Source organism: Daktulosphaira vitifoliae, unplaced genomic scaffold (genome assembly GCF_025091365.1).
Source record: "Daktulosphaira vitifoliae isolate Bord-2020 unplaced genomic scaffold, ASM2509136v1 Scaffold_5, whole genome shotgun sequence".
NCBI lineage: Eukaryota > Metazoa > Arthropoda > Insecta > Hemiptera > Phylloxeridae > Daktulosphaira > Daktulosphaira vitifoliae.
Window position 1 is genome coordinate 29928259 of NW_026099576.1, and position 19169 is coordinate 29947427.

Genomic DNA, 19169 nt, shown 5'->3' on the forward strand with positions numbered 1-19169 from the left:
CACAATTTCATACTAAATTTAAAAACTATAATTAGTATTTATTCATATATTATATTTTAAAATCAAAGAACTACTAATCAGGATATAATTAAAGAAATAAGAGTTCATGTTGCTTTTAAAATATTTCACCAATTTCTCTAAAGGAAACACTATCTACAGATTTGCATCGAAGCGTTTCTTATGATAGTGATTTTAATCACTGTCAGATATCATCTATACTTGTCCCATCTATGCCTCGTCCACACTGTGCCTCGACCCCACTGTGCTACCGTTTTTTTGTACTTTTTTGTATATTTGTAATTTTACAATAGTGTATCAAGTTGCCAATAAATTTCTATTGGCAGGTCTATGATGACCAAAATACAAACAAGAAACTAGAATAAATAAGACAAAATAATTTAAGTTTATAGCTGAAAACTACTATCATGTAAAACCCGAGTGACATAATATATAAACTTTACTAACATTAGAAACAAATTATTTAATTTGTTTATATAAAGATCGATTCAAATTTGTTTGATCATATTTCCTATGAATAATTTCTCAGTTATTATTGGTTAAAAGAACGATAAAAACATACCAAAACAATTAGGTATTAATAATTGTGGAATATGTATAATTTATTATACTTTCACTATTATAAATTTCGATCATAATTTTAATCCCGATGCTTATAGAATATACTTATAATAATTGTTGTTAGAATATTTGAGCGACATGGCAAACATACGTTTGTATTGCCAAAAGGGTGTGGATAAACAGAGCGGTAAGGATATTAAATAGGTTTCTTGTACTTCATACTTTTGTAATGATTGTTTAGCAGAAGAGTATAAGCTAAACGATTACAGGAATTCCCATGCATATTGTGCAATAAACCCAATAATTCAACATAACTTTAATGTTTCAGTTAAATTTTAAAGTATAGCAACTGTAAAATTAAAATTATACCAAATTATTGTAAAATCTAACAGATTTGCAAAAAAGCGTCTTTCATGATAATGATACCTATACTTAACTATGTACGGATCCTACTGTGCTAGGTTTTTATTTTTTTAATTGTAAATCACGAAAAATTTTAAACATACTAACAATATTGTTTTTGTTAACATTTTTAATATAAAAGCCTTCTACAATCTTATTATTTTATTTAATCCCAGCCTTTTTGATCTGCAATATCGTAAACTGTTTCAATTAAATATACTGAATCTCTATCCAAATGAGTAAAAAATAAATACCCTTACATAAATTAAATACATAAAAATATCTCTGAAACTTTTTAAAATTGGCAATATTTTTTACACTGTTTAATTAAGTACATCTGTTACAAATAAATGAACACATATTCCATTAATAATTAAATTCAGTAAAGTCAACACTGACATAAGAATACTATTCTTATGATTTTTTTTTTCATAAAGGCAAACACAATTTAAAAAATATCAATTTATCAAACTTATTTAGATATTGCTACCTATTTTTAAATAAAATAGCTCAATAGTATAACTTTATACATTAAATACATTCATTTTTAAGAAATTATATGTACAATCTTTTAAAAATACACAGTAGAATTAATTAATTAATATTTTAAATAAACTTTATTTTTTTATTTAACACACTAATATATCTAGATTAAATGATGATAACATAGACTACAGTGATGCAACCAGACCTTTAAACTATTATCAATGTAAAAATCATTGAAGGGCTTTTTGAATTATAAAATCTGATGACTTTCTTTTGCTCATTAAAGGCACATTACAAATGAATTAACATATATTTTGTCAAATCAAGAAAAAATGTTTTAATTAATAAAAAAAATGATATGCATATACAAAAATATTATTGTATATACATAAAACATGATGGATAAAATATTTTTTTATTTTACCAAGGATATTTTTAAATGTAAGCAAATGCGTTTTTATAGTAATTATTTAAATGATAGTCGTTTAAAAAATTAGTTGAATAATAATTGATATCACGCGCTCCCTCAATTTGCCGCTTATAAACTGCAAAACAATTTAAAATACATTATTTATTAATAAAATTAACCGGTATAGCCATTTTTACAATTCAGGTTATTTAATATAGTTATAATTCATTAAAAATATAAAAGCTAATCATAAATACAAAGTATTTATTTATAGAGCGATTTATGGTATTACTCAATAGTATAGATTTTATTATGTCTAAGTTTAATGAAAACTTATAGATTATTTATAGACTATAACCAAGATTTCTTGTAAACCAATAGCACTTTCAGAGTATATTATATTTCTAGGAAAAATAACACAACATTAATTATTGCCGTGTCATTTTTTTCAACAGTCACAATGTTATGATCTAGTGAAAAGACCTGGAGGTCTCAAAGTATCGTTTAGCTTACTTTTACGTAGACTTTTCGAGTGCACTACTAATAAATACATAATAATAGAATAAAATACATCTCTACTCGTATGCTCATTTTCCGAATGAAATTTCATCAGCTAATCTAAATCATGATTTACTACGTGCGATACAAATTATGGGATCGACATATGATTTTAAAATAAAAAAATCCTGACTTGTGCAATTTCGGACTTGGACGATTTATTCAAGTATCAGCCAGCACGTGCTCAGTGATAGTATTATTACGTTCCGATTATGTATAGAATACGTCTTTATCACAACATCAAGTGATTATCACGCGCCGCTGAGCACTCGGACACGTTCGTAACACTCGTTTGTTATAATAATCATAATTTACTTGATGTTTTTTATTAATATGGGTTTTTATTTGTTCAAATTATAAAATTTAATGTTTCTAGCGTCGTAAGCGAATTTTAAAAAAATCACACGCCCTGCACAAAACAACAAACAATAGATTTAATGAAAAAAATTATGAAACATTATATTCATTTGTTGTTTATAAATATTTATATAAGTAGATAACACATTTGTATTTATTATCTGATTCTGTGAATGAATTTCGAATGCTGTGAGTTGACACCAACAAAATGAACAGTATGCCCTAAAGTAGACAGTAACTACGAATATAATGAAGTACAGAGCAAAGGTATGCACGTATATATTTAGAGCTTCTAATAAATACGGTTATTAATATCTGTTTGAGACAAGGAAGGCGAATTTTGAATGACATGCCATATAATTTCAGAATGTTTATATTTTGTATTTATTCGGTAATAAATTAGGATAATAGTTTCTTAAATAGACGATGAGAGAAAACCCAAACACATCAAGATAATTACTTTTTTCCTTTTAACCAGCCAAAACAAATTTGTACTTGGCTATAAAACTAAAAACACCAATTTTGGTTTTCAAACATTACACGCCAAAAAAAAAGTATTACTGTGTCGAATTCGTTATAACCATTAAGAGACACAAGGTCATTGGAACATTCACTGATCTTCACGTGCAAAATTGCACGGCCACTCTTTTCGTGTTGTTTTTTAAGTGTAATCAAGTTGAAGTAGTAAAAGTATATTACAATCACGATAGATAATTCTTTTAAAAACATTTCTCAGTAAATTCGTGTTCAGCGTGATTATTTTAAGAAATAAAAAACGCTGTGGTATGTAATAGGTACTTCGTGCTTCTAGAGTCAATGTGACTGGAATTTAACTTTATTGTCATAAAACACCCAACCAGTTAATTTTTAAAACAACTTTTAACTGCTTTTTATTTTTTCCACGACAATTTAGCGAAGGCTAATTTCACCAATCAATTAACACTTTACATTTTTTTATCTTTTTAAATCCTTTATTGGTTTTATATTGGTGTCACACTCATAGAGTTAACATTTATTTAATTCATAATTTTTTATTGAAAACTAGAATTTTACGTGTGAATGTACAAATGATGATATCGCTTCAAAAATTATGAATAAACTTTGATATTTTCTTTGTTATAAATGTTATTAACTACAACTTGCCATAAACGGGTCACTCGATTTTTAGTAAAAAAACCTTATCTGTTACTCATTCTGGTGAAGTTACCTTACGTCAAAATGAAAAGTTTTAGTTTGGAATCTGTTAGTTTATTAAATACAAATCGTTGGTTTTTAATATTTAGGACGTTACAGTATTCTAAACACTGTAGCACACATTGTGAATACACAGTTGGATATTATTTTTATTTTACTCAGATATCCATTTGGATTCGCTTGAAAATTAACCACAGTATTTTTGACTTTTTATTAAGAAATTCAACATCATATGTAGTGATAACTGAATTTAGAATTGAACAAATTCCGACGAGTAAAGAATCGACTTTCTTGCAACATTGGCATGTCCGGTAATAACAAATATATTCTCAGGAAGTTGTCCAGGTGCTCGAACAACACAAAACGTGGATTTCTTCTCTTCCGAAAAGAATTATTCCTTTACCTTGTCCGAACCACACGTAGTCCAGTCTTGTTATTTCCTAGTATTCCATTCTGCGCGTTCTGTCGGTTCCTGTGCAGACAATACCGTACACTCATGTCAATATCCAATCCTGTCCGTGCGCATGAATGAAAGTGACCTACGTCGCGTAAACGTGCGTACAACAACCGAATAGAGTATACCACGTGCTGCGAGGCAAAAGGTTAATCAGCTCCGGCGGATAGGTAAAGCCATTGATCTACGCGGACAACACAATGTTCTCGGACACCCAGTAGGTTAATTTCCCAAAGTCACGGACGACCGCGACCACCACCGACAATGGAACGAGGCAGAAGACCGCGTCCGTCGTCCGACTCCAGCGTACCTGGCGATAGTGGGCCACTGCTAATGTTCGACTGTATCCGGTCTCTCGGGGTCCGGTGGCAGCTGCCGACCTAGCGAACTCGTACGACGCACACGTACGTACATATTACTATAATTGTAAGACGCAGCAGCGATAGGATATTGTTAGGGACAGCATAATAAAGACGATATACAAACGCACACATATATGCGAACACACAGAAAACGGTGAGCGAGAAATGTCCGAGAACCAGCGGGACGCTCGCGGTCGGATATCAAATGCACGCCGAGGCACGTTCGCTACTCGTTAAGAAGTCACCGTTTATTACAATATAGATGAGCCTTATTTCTCGAGGCAGTTATTGATCGATGGGCTCCACCTTCGGATCCACGCGCGAGCCTTTATATCGCCTTAAACGATCCACCGGAGTGCTCTGGATACATGCGCACGTATTGTCTCCATTGTTGTAGCAAACGCATCGCTATATTGCCACTGTAACAAGACGTAAACATCATTCGATATAATAATTGTATGAATTGTACGAGTGGTAGACAAAGAATAATGCACAACTGTAACGTTTACCGTAAGAAAGACTTTTCCTGGACATACCAACGCCTGCAGTACCAAACACACCTTTAAGCGTCGGTCAGATGGGTGTCACAGAAAACGTCTAGTTTCCACACACTGTTCCATTATGTTATCACATTTTGTATTGCAAACATGTATACGATAAAAAAAAATAAGTAATAATACTCAAGAAACGAGGGCGCGGTTACCTTGTATACGAGCGTGTACTTTTGACGCAGCCAGTGGTCAACTGTAACAAGAAAATCGTGTGTGACAAAAGGAAAACGTTTAAGTAAACAACAATTATTAGATTCAGCTGCACTCCGAACGATTCGTTATGACTTTTTCAGGTTTAAATCTCACTTTATAACATTCGTAGTAACTAAGGTCCATTTAAAAAATCTCGGTCCAATTATATAAAATTATTATGTGGTCTAAGGTTGATCAGATAATTTTTTTGAATGAAGACATTTGAAGTCAATCAAGAACTCAAAAATAAAAATCATAGAATTCACATAGACTATAAGAAGTTCATTTGGTTTCCAAGTATATAATTAGCGAGTGCATGAACGTACACTAACATTAATCAAACCTACGCAATCTGGATGTCTTCCATGCAAGAACAATTCTGCGCGGAAGACTCAATGATGACAATTTTCTCGGTAAACGATCGGGTTGATTAAATTAAAATCAAATCATGTATAGAATAAATCAATACGTGATAATAACGTCATTAATAATCCAACGACACAAACGAAATTTCAATGAAAAATGTTTACAATTATACGAGTCATTGTAGCAAAATGTTCAGAGTGGACGTTCAAAATGATTGAGCAACTTTGTGACTTTTTATAAAAGCCTTATCGTAATATCCATTGCTTTTGAAGTTCAATTTATTGAATATGCTCAAAGATATTAAATAAGAAAAGTAATGCATGGTAACATATTTTATGTATCAGTAGATTACAATAACACAATTTTATACAGATGTATTATCTTTAGTCTTTTTAAAATATATAACTATAAATACAGGCAAAAAATTATTTTGAATAGTAATACTAAAAAAAATTTAAAAACTAAACAAATATTAACTTAAATCATGTTGCAGATATTATAGGTATCATAAGTATGGAAATTCATATTTTACAAATTAAATGCTTTAAATACTGAGTTTGATTACAAAGAAAAACCAAATAAATTCTTTGTCTAATAAATTGGTTTCTAATTTTGTCATTTAATCGTTTTTCCACTCAACCAAAATTTGAATACATTAGTAAAATTTTCACAAATCAATAAATTCCCTGTGATAAACATTTTTTAGATATAATTCTACACCTATGGGTGTACGCAGGGCCGTTAGATTTAAATCAACTACTATTCAGTGATCCATATTAAATTTGTTAAGATGTTATTTTGTGTAACAAAATCCTTAATTATCTTTTTCTTTATCCTCTTCAAAAAATACTTAACGCTGATTCTATTATTGTGTCAATGTGATATTCAATCAACCAAATTAAAATCAAAGTACCTTCATATAGTAGTATCAAAAATGGTAAAAATTTGTTAGGTTACACGTGTAAAATCTTAGTACACACATTACATAAAGATACATATCAGTGTTAAAATCATTAGAGCACAACTAATCTGCTGTACGACGTTTACCACAGCAATCGTGTAGCATACCTTTTAGAGATACGTTACAAGCTGCACACCTGACAGACGGTCTATTTGTTTATGAAGCATCTTCTTCAAAAACTATCAACACAACGGTTATGTACACACAACAAATCCTTTGTAAGGCTTCGAGTCATTAGCTCCTATAATATACTGATAAAGTCAATTGACACAAGTTAAGGCAACTAAGCGCAGAAACTACTTAGGTTACAAACAACAAAAGATACTGGTAATAGATTAAAATGCAATCAAAGCGCATTTTATTTAAATTTTAGGGTTCCACGTTAAGTTATTCCTTTTGTACCGAACACAATTATCTTTTATTTGTTCAGGTCGAGTGATTTTCTAGGTTACCGCGAACGTTCTCACGACAGAAGATAAAAAACAAACCAATATAATTTATTTTGCGGTAGTCCTATTCGTCGATGGTCATGGCCACAACAAACCGGTAGCCATATAATATTTTTTCGGATCTTGACAATCGCTGGGCGAACATGCAAACGCCGTTCTAGAAGAATATACTCGCAATAATATTGCGACGCCGTCAAAAAACGAGCCACAGACGAATGTAAACAGGTGTGCACTGACAGAGCGTTGAAAAAAAAAAACAAAACAAAAATTGTCTACACCAAAATAAAACTTCGGTATGTCTCCGAATACAATCGCCTTATCCCGTCCGATTATTTGCCTATAAACGCATTACGAGACTCCGCCGGTTAACGAGCAAACTCATAAAACCCGTCTGCATGTGCGCGTGTCATAAAAAGAGTCAAGCAAATGTTTACGGCTACGAATCGAAATGTTTGTGTTTAACATGTAAAAAGTCGTTTATTTAAAAAATTCCACGAGGAATAACGTGCTGCGACAATAAATGTGCAAGTCGTGTGCGACATTCTTCGTACGGATCAAAAGAATTTTAACATAACAATACCAACATAAAAACGGGCCACCAACGCGTTCGGTTGTAAATCGTTCCGTGCACACTTATGTGTATGTTTTATGTACTAATATGTTTCTTCTCGTGCAAACCGTAATTTCGGCGTTGCACTAAATGCCTGGTACTTGTACGTGCAGCACTGTAAATAAAGTAATAACAACTGCGGTTTTTTGCACAGTACACATTACTTGGGACATGCTTGCCGAGGCAACGATTCGTGGCGGACACCGGATGGCCGTGCCTCAAGTGTAAATATGACATGACCATAACAGGCTGACTGGCACGAACATGCGACATCATTCTGTTATTTGATATTCCACTTGTGTACATGTCGCTTTTAAAAATGACAATATAATTAATACTGTGCGCATTAGCCAATCATCGCTATGAGTAGGCTGCATCACTCAAATCACGACCACACCGTGTCCCGTTCGCCAGTAGGTGCGCTCCAGCCGTGACGTCGGGAGAAACCAATGCTGTGCCATTTGCGTGTAGTGTGTGTTTGTTCGCCATCGAGTGAAACAATAATAATTAAGTCAAGGACGTCTAATCAAGTGCGTTTCCTGATTACTCGGTTCGTTGGCCATGACGAGTAGTACAAACCGACTCGTTCACAAAGCCTTTTCGATTGAAGGAACCTATTTTTTTATGCAAAGTGGAATATTGACACAGGAGCAAACAATTACAGCTTTACAGACAATACGATTACCGATTCGTTTTCAATATGCCATGAAAAAATACAAGATTTCTCTTGGGGATTATGGACTGCGTTATGTTTAAATTAAAATTATCTCATAGCTCGTAAACGCGTTTGAGACTTTCCAAGTAAACGTAGACCTGCACTTTGACGCGTTCACGATCTTCAAGTCCAGAAGTCAATAATTATCGGTCTAAACTAAAATAATAATACCCGTACAACATCCATCACATTTCATTTATCCGGCCGATAATCCCTCTAGACGCATATTAAAAAATCAAATTCGTCAAGCACACTTAGACAATGTTATTATACATGTGAAAAAATTAAACATTGCGTTTCCCCCGCTGTGCTCTCCGCGGGGCCTCCGCACAACTCGCGAGGCGCGTTCCAATTAAACCGGATTCGACTAAAAAGACATCGGCGACGAGCCGACAATAGCGATAATTATTCAAGTCCGGTCACGTTGCACAATTGTTGTTTATTAATGTGCACTGGCCGAGCGGCGCTGCCGACGAACTCCTCCTGCTCTTTTTTTATGAAACTGTTTGGGGTACATGCGGGCGGCATGGACGCACGTGTCGAAGTCAAACTTAATAACACACTGCACCGCCCAGTGTTTGGGCGGGTTATTTATGTACTTTACCCGAAGACCCAACCAACATTACGCAATTATGTAATATATTTTTTTCAACGTGTTATTACCTATCTGCACGAACCGAGAGCACATAAAAAATCGGCGGCCGAATTTCGCTGGCTGTTTATGCTAATTAAAACGGTCAGGTGCACGAGAAGACCAACGTTTTAGGTTGATTAGGGGTTCGTTGTTTCCCCGGCAGTGTCAGATCTGTGCGCGCACAACAATATGTAATTTGGGTGTGTTTAGCAGTCGTTTTAAACAGAAATTTAGCCAACCCGACCGTTTGATTTAATGGGATAATGCGAAGGATTCGTTAAGCAGGTGCAAAACCAAATCTGTGGCTCATTAAAAACTCAAACAAAACAGTTTTTGTGTTATTATCCGAGTGCGTAGAGTAAATTTTGGAGCCATTACGTACTGCAATTTTGACGCTTCTCAATAAAAAGTTTTCGTACGTATTTATTATACACCGTTGTAAATACACACGCCAAGTCAACACAATAAGACGCCGATACATTATATATTATTATTGTCTATGTGTGTGTTTATAGAGGTAAAAAGGCGCCCTTTTGGCGAAACCTCGACGTGGGTTAACCATTGTGTGTGTCAGTCGCGGTGAAGTATTCCGTGTACTCGTATAATACGGACAGTTCTTAAAGAAAATCAGATCTCGGCATGCGTGATGTTCTCAGTCGTTGCCTTGGAATGCGGCAGATGTTCGCGCATTTACCTGGCCCGTTGTCCATTGCCCGTGCAAAGGAATAATGTTTATTTTGCCAGCACGTTTTAAAACGATCCAAAAACACTCCGGGTACGTCCATTGTTGACACACACACGGTTTGCTTAATTTCCGAGACTTCGGGGGGGCTCGCAGCCGTAAATATTTGAAAACACTGCAACGGCTCGACTGAGATATCTACAAGATCGATTTGAAGGACACTCCGAGACGTGTTTATCTCGGGCTGCCACCAGTAATGGTATACTACAGAAATCGAGTGATATATTTAAAAAAGGTCATTTTGCCACCAAGTATACTACTTAACCCAGAGGCAAAAAAATAAGTATAAATAGTCGCAAATACCCGAGATAAACATGTTCAGGAATAGTACCTGTCAAACGCCAGCAAACGTCGTCGTCAGTGCTGTTTATTTTCGCCGTCGATGTGCCTAACATTAACATTGTGTTATCATCTAATCATAATCTATATAAATACCGGATTCAATCAGTCATGTGTTTACAAAAAACAATAAAAGTTAAAATAATAAACCATTTAAACGAGTTCTGCTGTGTGTGGCGGCACCACTCCTCACCATTTACTTGTTCACCACGTGTTAATTTCTAACAAAGTTTTTCTCCCTCTTGCTTAGTCTTAACGTCAGTCAATCCTTTAGTTTTTTTTTTTTGAATAATGATAAATATGTTAAAATAATTATGACAGTTTTAGTATTTAAGCAAATGACTTATTCGAAGTACACGTTGCATAAGTAAAAAATCAAAATGGTTAAGGGTAAAAATGTTTTCAGATTTTACAACGGTAATTATTCATTTTACGGTTAAAAAAATGGGGGGTCGGGTAGTGCGTTAGAAAAAAAAAGTAGCAAAAAGAAGTTATCGTAAATTAAAACCAGACGGTTTTCCGTAAAACTCAGTGACGGCATGTTGAAACGATTATTGGGGCGAGGTTTATTTATTTTCCTTAATTAGTGTCTAGGTCGTGGGACAGTACACAAACGCAAAGCGCGTCACGTCTCCACACACACACACGCTCTGACGTGTGTGTGTGTGTGTGTGTGTAATAAACCATTTACGTGTATTACATGCGGAGAAGTCTGCCGGGTTGACCCGCATATGACATGAGAAAAATATGAACGTGTGCTCGTGTGGAGGACAATATTACGGTACACGGGGACGGGGGACGGGGAGGCGGAGAAGTGTACTAGACGACTAGGGTAAAAAAAAAAAACCTAAGAAATAATAAAACAACCACGCGAGACGCACTGGCTGTAACACGGGCCTGTCGTGTGGACAGAAAAGACACACGCATATTAACTGTCCTAATGGGAACGGCGAACACGTGTTGAGGGTTATAATGAAATCCGTGAGAACGAACCGGGAAACACGACACCCCGGAATGCCGACGGCGTAACACTATACACACACACGCTCAGGCCGCAAACAAACCTTATAATGTTTGTCCTTGGCCCCGAAGAAAAAACAGGAGTAACACAAAGTGTACACGGCAGAGGGGACCGGGTTAAGTCTCCTCGGAACGGCAAGGGAAGAGCCTGCGTACAATATAATAGCAATAATATTGTATTAACGACCGACCAGATCGGGTTTCGTAAACTGTGGCTCGCGTTGATGTTATCGCCGAGACTCGAGTACAATGATAACACGATAATGACGGGCGAAGGGGGTGTGCCCCGCGGCTCGGGTTTCGGGTACAAAACGTCTTTTGTATTAGTCAAACATTGCGAAAAAAAATAAGTAATAATGAAAAGACTCGTTTTTTCTCTTTTTACCCTTTTTACGAGTGCAACCTGTCTCGAGGCTATTGCAACCGATTTCTTCGACGACAGGCGAAAGTACGTGTGCAAACCGATCTCATCTCGAGCCCCGTTTTGGTACCCACACACATGTAAACTCCGACTAGGTTTCATCGAGACGGGCTGTCGGCTCGTTTGGCCGGCCGGATGATTAATCGTAGGATACGTCGAATGGCGGCCGGCGGGTTTAATGGAATAAAAAAATAATCGAACAGCGATAATTTTAAATACCATCGACGACTTCATTAATATGCACAAGTCGTCCGACACTTGAGCACATTCACATGCAGACCATTATAACCGGTACGTCTGCCGAGTTGACACGGCTTAATTGATTAATTTCATATTATTTTTCTTTAAACAACAAGATGTACGACCGAGAAATCATGTATAATTTATAAGTTTCAGTGAGAAAAACAATTTTGTGAATTAATCGATTAATTCTTTGAAACGCGTTTGATCAGAAGGGAAAATGTTTAACGGCCCAGACGGTGTCCGTCGATGGAATAAGTACGCACAACTATTTTTGGCACTTTGAAAATAACACATTGCTGCAATTGTTGTTTAAAAACACAAGTGCGACTAGTTTGTGCGGAGCATAAAACCTATAAACTCACTATCGACAATTAATATGTAAACGGCCCAACGTGCTTTTAGTCAAACCGAATACAATTTTCACTAGTATAACGTAATGCTTGTTAATCTCAAAATAGACCGTATGCAATGGAAAATAAGTCTCGACCGATTTGTTCTGTTTATTCGGTACATTCGAGTACAAGTTATATTCATTTGGTAATGAAATCTCATAATTCAAATGTAACACACACACCAATGATCAAAACAACGTGTTTATTTGGACTAGAACTTGCCGTGCACAGATAGTTATAAATCAATGCACAAATAATATTATGTGGAATCCTTGGACATTGTTCCTGCGGTGCACTACTGTGCGGTCTTTATCCGACCATCTCGTGTTTTTACACTGGTTGGCGCCACCGTCACGATAATAACAAACCCAAAACACGGTTTACAGGCGCAAAAAAATAAAAGAAAAAACACCGTGTACCTATATACATATATTACTCTAAGAACAAGAAATCCGAACAATAAACGAATTCGCTTCTTACATTGTTATGACCTCTTATTGTTCGGGATCGATACCATTAGAGTACCGCGCGAGCTATTTACGTTGTTATCAGTTCATCGGTGACGTCTACTGCCGCCGCCGACGCCCCCGGGGAGGCTAAACACTTGGGTTTGAACTCGTTTTAGCGATACAAAGATTCATTGCTAAATTGGCGGGTGCAACCGTTTGCGCATTATATTATTACACACTTATGAATTTTTTTCCTTTCTTAAAAGGACTCCGATTTGCCCAAAATCGAAAATCGATTACACACACACAAAAGCCAACGTCGGGTGTATTTATTATGTTATTATCGTATGAAATGTACTTTAACCGTTTTTGCACATGCCTCGTCATCGTATAATTAGTACTTCAGCCCAGTACGTCTTGAAGAATCACAGATCCAAACCACCAGATAAATACGCCCACTAGAAATTACATTTTTCGAATTCGTTCCCGTTAACATTCCAAAGGGCAATAACAACGTATTGCTCATTAAACTCTTTTGAACGCCCTCTCGATTGGGAGGTAATGTGCTAGAAAATGTACTAGAAAATAAATGATAGGCGATAACTTAAATGCAAACTTATTATAAAATTTTATTCGTTAAATATTTTTAAGCATTTCATCAGATAATTAAACGCAATTGATATGAGTTTATTAAAAACACATAAATGCGATTTTTTCATTGAATCTCGTAAATAGACGTATTTTTAACGGTGTTTACCAAATAGTTTTATCATAAACAAGTGCTAATGACTCATCTAACTCTTTTGATATTATTATCTCAGTTCTTTGATTCTATTATTATTTCAATTTGATTTGTCTGTGTATATGTTATAAATGCAACTCTAGAAAAATAACGAGTATTCAGAAAAACACAAGGTTGATTAAATTCCCATACATAATGGCCGTTAATGGTACACGAGAATTTTCTTCTTACAAATAGATCGTAGTGTTTAAATCCTAATTTACGTTAACCGTTGGCGTTATATAAGTTTCAAAACTAATAATTACGACAACCGGTTCAATTAAACGTGCATAATCGTTTGTTGATCAATTATAATTAGTGAAAAATCGCGTACCACGTTCATCATATTAACGGCCATGTGACGTCTCCCATTGTAAGTGTCTCTATATTAATAACAAGTTTATTTGTGTGAAAATCAACTTATTTATTTATTACCTTAACACGAACGGCACACGTTGGCTGCACGTGTGCGAAGCGTTAAAAACAATTATTATTTTTTTTTAGTTTCAGTAAATACAACAATAGCTTTTCAACGATATAACAATCTGTTTTCGAATTCACCGTGTACGTTAATTTTTCAAAAGAATCCATTGGCTAATTATTGCTGTTTTTTGGAGACTACACGAGTCGGTCGAAAAGCTAAAATTTAGGTTTCCTACGTTGTCGTCTACACCATATCCACCTCGATCGGTAAAAAAACCGTCGATTTGACGATATAGTTATTATTCGCGTTGACTCGGTCGACTGCGGCCTAGTTTGATGCTCGGCAAAGCATAATATTGTTACAATTTTTTACGACGGTCCTGAGAAAATGGCCATTATAAAATTAAACTGACGGTGTTCCACACGTTCGAGTTTGTAAACATTTTAAAAAGAACACGAGTAGATAATAACACACAACGTTCGCCGGTGACGCGATTTACAAGAACGGGACGGGCTCGTGTTGTCGTACACGGGCTACCTAAAAACCTTATTTCGGCCATTGTTGCCGTATTTTATTGGGTTTTGTGAAAATTGTTATTTCATCTGCCCTGGCAAATAACACGACAAACCCATTAGAAAATTATGTGACGACCACGTGCAACCGATTACCCCTCTTTTGAAAACGACGTGTCACATCGATTACAAGAAGACATTTCCTACAATGTGTTCACGGAACCGTGTACTTCTTCCAGAAATTGTTCACCTTCCCAAACCGACGACGACGACGACACTGCAGCCCACGTAGTATATTATCGTTGTTATTATTATTATTGGTGCCATTGTGCGGACGACTCGGCGTTATTATCGTTTCATTAGGGGCGACTTCCATTTAAAAACGAATTTTTTCGCCTTGACTGGCCAAATGAAATGCACAGACGGCGTAATATGCGCTTAACGACTCGCAAAGGGCAATGCAACTAGCGCGCAGATGTTAATGATTTACACGTGTACACCTTAAAGAGGTGTAAATTTATTCCACTCGGCGGCGCGTACAAAAAATATATTGAGTGTTGTTCATCGCTCCATGTAATACAATAATACATTTTTCCATTGGGCGCTGCCGTTGGATATGCGCGTATCTATGGCGGCCATCGTGGGGAGCACTTGTAGATTCGCCCGGATTTTCTCTCATTGTTTCCGACCCTCGACTAGTCCGTTCCCCTCGAGTAAAGCACTTGTCTGCCCGTGATTTTTTGTTCCGGTTTCACTATGAACAAGTGGGTCAAGGACGTTTGAGGCAACCGCCCTTCGGCGCAGGTGCGCGTGTTTAACCCTTTCAGCAGTTTTCCGTTGACGCCGTGTATTTACCGCGGTGCTCGAGGTACTGTTTATTAGCGCAGTTCAATACAACAATTCAAAACTGTTGCAAAATGTAAACGCGTAACAAGTGCAAGCTTCATGGCAAATGTAAATCGGCTTGAAATCAACAAGAGTCGTCATAGAGCGATAATACAGTTTTATTTACTAGGCTGTTGAAAAATAATTTTTATTTCCTTGTTTTGATGGACCCACAGAGGCGATAAACGTTTCTTTATCAGAGCCGATTAAAACAACCGTTTGCAGGAAAAAAATAAAAGAAAAACGCTTACTTCTCATTATTTTTTCCTTATTTTTTTTTCGCTGCGCTCAGCTACTACTCATATTTGTCGTCGTCCGCTGGTCAAGAATTCTCATTGTTTGTAAGTGGCCCGCTGTTGGGCCTTCTCGATGGCGATAATAGCTCTGTAAGGGTGGCGAGCAAAAAGGAACCACCGCCATAAGGCACCACATAGTAGAAGAAGTAGTTATTATTGCCGTTGTTGTGTTATAACTGCTCGCGGAATTACTACAATAACACGACGTAGTCGTATATATGTTTTCATATTCATGCGCTGGACCGGTTGCCGGCTGAAAAAAAATATCAATACAATGTACTACTACGAGTAAGACGAAGAAAAGACTTCCCCAATAGATTATTATCGTTTTATATATTATTATCATTATATACGAATATAAGAGAATATTCCTAAAGTTTAACGCTTCGAGGAGCAATCACAAAAACCACGTTTACCAGCCACCCCGGGCCGCGACCAGACAATGTTAATAATAAAAAAGTAATATAATAATACAATCGACAGGAACACGTTGGAAGCTTTCAGGGCACCTAATACAAGGGTATTACGGGTTTTATTTTGTTGTTGAATGGCGGACCCTACGTTTGATTTTCGGCCTATTGGATTAAAATTATTATTATTATTATTACTACAAACGACCCGGGAAAAAAATGTTTAAGTAACGTTTATTATTGTTGTTGGTGCGAGGCACTTGCTTGAACGGACGAATCCAATGCAGCAACATCCTCTGCAAATATATCTGCCAAAACCGAGTACATTACTTGGAAAAATATTCGTCGTGTGCATTAATAACATTAAGGGCTCGTGGTACTTACTCCGAGCAAATATGCTGCGAACGGGACTTAAACTCGGTCCATTAAATGGGATTTCCCTGCTTAATCAAACACACTCGGGGCCCGCTGACTCGCATCAAAAAAACAGTCAGTCGTCGTTTCGAGAACATAATGTTTTATTAGTGTTGTGCATATACAACACCTAGTTGGGCACAATGTCATTTTGTAAAAATATCTATCAAGAGGATTGTCGGATATTTGCACAGTGATTAAGTGAGCACGTGCATGTCACCGATACTAAAATCTCTTAAACGAGCAACACTTATAACCACGTGAGGTATAAGTAGAAAACAAACAAAAAGATAAGATCCGCTGTTGGAGTAATTAGTTTGTTTATAATAATCATTCAACGCATAAATTAATGTCTGGAGGTTTTTTTTTTTTTAATGTTTCGCTTACAACTAACGAATTTTTTTTTTTTGTATTAATCGAAATTTTATTTACTAAGTCATCGTATTAATAATATTCAGCTATCCTTGAAAAGCATATTNTAATGTTTCGCTTACAACTAACGGATTTTTTTTTTTTGTATTAATCGAAATTTTATTTACTAAGTCATCGTATTAATAATATTCAGCTATCCTTGAAAAGCATATTATTAGCACGAGAGTAGTCAATTAGCGTATGTGTTATTACTTAATCATAGCTTCAATCTTGTGTAATTAATTGGATTCTATAACACAGAAATATGATTGTAATTGCGTTGTTTTATTTGAAAGCTTTAAGAGAAAACATTACATACTTTATTAATTTGTGATTTAAATAAAACAATTTTATAAGATTCCCTGTGGTATTAGACTTTTTAAAATTTATGAGTAATTTGGCGATGATTTACACAATCAGATAGTGTTTTAAAAGGTATTTTATGAATTTGTTGATGTAGATGAAGATGTTCTGCTTATAAATTTAATATCACGTAAACTCGTACATCTGTTTTATGTCTTTATTTATAGATAAGTATTTTTTAATCGTCAAGATTCAACAGAGAGAGCTAGTTATATTTTTACATTATCAAATATCTTACTAAACTTTATTATAGGATAGATGAAATTTGCAATCATCAAAATCAAATAAATGGATTTGTAGGATGAAGTTTCTCAACTCTCCATTGAACTTTTCTGTTTTTCTACTAGTTTTATTATAATTTATAAAATGACCGGGTTGTAAAAATCAAATCACAGAACACGAGAATAGTAAAAAAAAATCATTACATACAACACTTATGAATATTATATTTCTACAATAAATTATATCGACCACACTCAAAAATGGTTGTAACACATTGAAGTAATTTTATGTGCATACGTATAAGATTAGACTAATTGACTTCTAAAATTGTAATAAAACATGCAATCAGTAAAGATTGCTTTTAAAAGATTAGTGTTTTGCCCTCGCCACATACAATGATTTTATAAGTCTATTAATGGACTTTTTTAAAGTAAGTATCAAATAATCTGGATTATTTCTCATTTGTACAAAGAGTATTTTTCGAAATCTGCTTAAGGGTACCTTAATTTAACCTTCAACAGATTTCCAATTAAAATAGGTAGAACATATTACGAATAACAAATTGAGTACCATAGATTTTATTTATAAATAACTGCGTAATGCATAATTTACTTATACTTTGCAATAACAATAACCACTTGTGTACACGGTATTGGTAATTATAATTAAATCTTTGTTAGTTCACGTCGTGATTTGCTCTAATAATATGTTTCTCAGTGGAAACCAACAAAAACTACTTGGTTTCAATTAAAAAAAAAAAATGTTGTATTTTTCCTGCACAAAAATTTCAAGGTTCTACAACATATAAACCGCTGTAAAAGTACCCTACCCAACACTGCCCTACCTCAAAAATGAAGTGCTGTTACGCGTGACGCACACATCGTGTAACTGCGATTTTGACAAGTATTTTTGATTTCACGGTACACGTGGAGAACTTCGGGTCTCCATTTTAAACCTTTAAAAAAGGTTTAAAAAAATAATAATGGCATTATTCACGCAACGTGACACATAACGCCCTTTAACGATGTATGAAGGGCATTTTACATTATGTTACTAAACACGTTTACGGTTGTCGACAGACGATATAATAGCATGTGTACATTTTTTTTGAAAATTATATTTTTTAGATTTTACTTTTTGTTGCTCCCATGCGAGGATAAGCACACGTTGTTTTCACAACAGCTTAATAAATAATACATGAGATGTGCCAATAAAATCCCATCGTAAAACTATTTTGTGTTTCTCGCTAAAATTCGATATTAAATATGAATGATTAACCAAATTGAGACAAATAATTTTTCACTAATATAATATAGCTGATATATTTCTATAATCTGTTCTTGTCTTGATTTTTTGCAATGTGTAATATTTATCTTGTATTGACGCAAGAGATGAAATCGAAGAGATGAAATACATGATTAGGATATGGTCCCAACACAAATTACCTAATCAAATTTTCAAAAAAAAATTTACATTAGTTCAATTGACGTTATATTATTCCATGTATGTTATCATTATAAATATATACAAAAATATTACATCACATTGAATATTATATACAAATAT